Source organism: Sinocyclocheilus grahami, unplaced genomic scaffold, assembly GCF_001515645.1.
Source record: "Sinocyclocheilus grahami isolate Dianchi unplaced genomic scaffold, SAMN03320097.WGS_v1.1 scaffold1395.1, whole genome shotgun sequence".
NCBI classification, from domain to species: domain Eukaryota; kingdom Metazoa; phylum Chordata; class Actinopteri; order Cypriniformes; family Cyprinidae; genus Sinocyclocheilus; species Sinocyclocheilus grahami.
In genome coordinates this window covers 118852-120955 of record NW_015506574.1, presented here as the reverse complement: position 1 = coordinate 120955, position 2104 = coordinate 118852, and the positions used below count along the sequence as shown (strand labels likewise).

Here is a 2104-nt window from a genome sequence, read left to right as displayed (position 1 = left end):
GTGTGCGTCTATGCGTAAGCTACGGCGTATGGGTGTGCATCTATGTGTAAACTACGGCGTATGGGTGTGCGTCTATGTGTAAACTACGGCGTAGGTCCGACGCAGAAATATAAATGAGCCTTAATACTGACACACGTTCAGTTTTCATCCACCTGTTCACGTTCACTTAATCCATAACTGTATTTACGTGAGATACTCTACACGAAAGACATTTGGACTGCTGTGTGTGTGTTTGAGTGCTGAGAACTGATCGCACGCTGTATATGAGAACTGAAGAAGTGGAGCGTGCGTGAGAGGGAGCACTTCTATCAGCGCGATTCCGCCTTCACTAACTTTAAGTTAATCGACAACGAATTGTGACTCCCGGGAAAAACGGGACATCTGGTCACCTTATGCCTACCCTTTTGGGTGCTACGGCCATTGTTTCAGATCGCTAGTTTGCATTTTGGTAGTCTATCCATCCACTGCGGCTGCCATACTGAGACTAGATCACAGTCTATGGACTTAGACTAGATATGCGAACGCGTATGCAAACCCTTATCCGATTGCAATCCAATGACAGGGACGCACATTTTTAAGGACAAGACAGTAGCCTATAGGATGTATTTTGAATGTCCGGTAGTCCTCAAATAACATTATAGTCCCATCTCGTCTTGTTAACGAAGACGCGGTATAAATTTCGTCATAGTTTTTATCATCAGATATTAGTTTTAGCTCGTCAACGTCTAGTCTTCGTCACAGAAAAAATGTTCGTTAACGAATATTTTTCATCATCGTCTTCATTAATTAAATTAACACTGTACCACAACACATCACCACATCACATCATCACAACACATCACCACATCACAACACATCATCACATCACCACAACACATCACATCATCACATCGCAACATATCATCACATCACCACAACACATCATCACACCACAACACATAATCACATAACCACAACACATAATCACATAACCACAACACATCACATCATCACATCGCAACATATAATCACATAATCACATCGCAACATATAATCACATCACATCACATAATCACATCACATCACCACAACACATCATCACATCACATCATCACCATATCACAACACAACTCATCATCACCACAACACATCACCACATCATCACATCACATCACATCACCACATCACATCATCATATCACCACAACACATCACCACAACACAACACCACAACACATCATCACCATATCACAACACCACAACTCATCATCACCACAACACATCACCACATCACATCATCATATCACCACAACACATCACCACATCACATCATCACCACATCACAACACAACTCATCATCACCACAACACATCACCACAACACATCACCACATCACATCATCACCACATCACAACACAACTCATCATCACCACAACACATCACCACAACACATCACCACATCACATCATCACCACATCACAACACAACTCATCATCACCACAACACATCACCACATCATATCACCACATCACATCATCATATCACCACAACACATCCCCACATCACATCACCACAACACAACACCACAACACATCATCACATCACATCATCACCATATCACAACACCACAACTCATCATCACCACAACACATCACCACATCATCACATCACATCACAACAACACATCATCACATCACCACAACACATCATATGGCAATCTGGTTTGACTTTTTTCCCCTGGATATTAATTCTTGACGATTCAATTTTCACTAGTTAAAATACTAGTCCTTGATATCAGGAATTAAACTTCAACTAGTAAAAATATTATTGATATCAAGAATTTATATCATGGGAATGGCAATGGGCAAGCCGTTTTGACTTTTAATCATTTGCAGGACATGAATTTGTGATATCAAGAATTACATTTTCACTAGTTAAAATGCTCATTCTTGATATCAGGAATTACATTTCTACCAGTAACAAGTGCGATTTTTAATATCAGGAATAACATTTCCACTAGTAAAACTGTTCATTCTTGATATCAACAATGACGTCATCACTCAAAGAAATACGAATTCTTAATATCAAGAATTGTATTTCAACTAGTAAAAACTATAATTCTTGAT

General features: G+C 39.6%; 1 protein-coding gene across 1 annotated transcript in view; it reads right to left on the bottom strand.

Moving 5' to 3' along the window:
• LOC107569914 (limbic system-associated membrane protein-like) overlaps positions 1-2104 on the bottom strand; it is a 220058-nt gene that overhangs the window by 106151 nt on the left and 111803 nt on the right. The window lies entirely within an intron of this gene.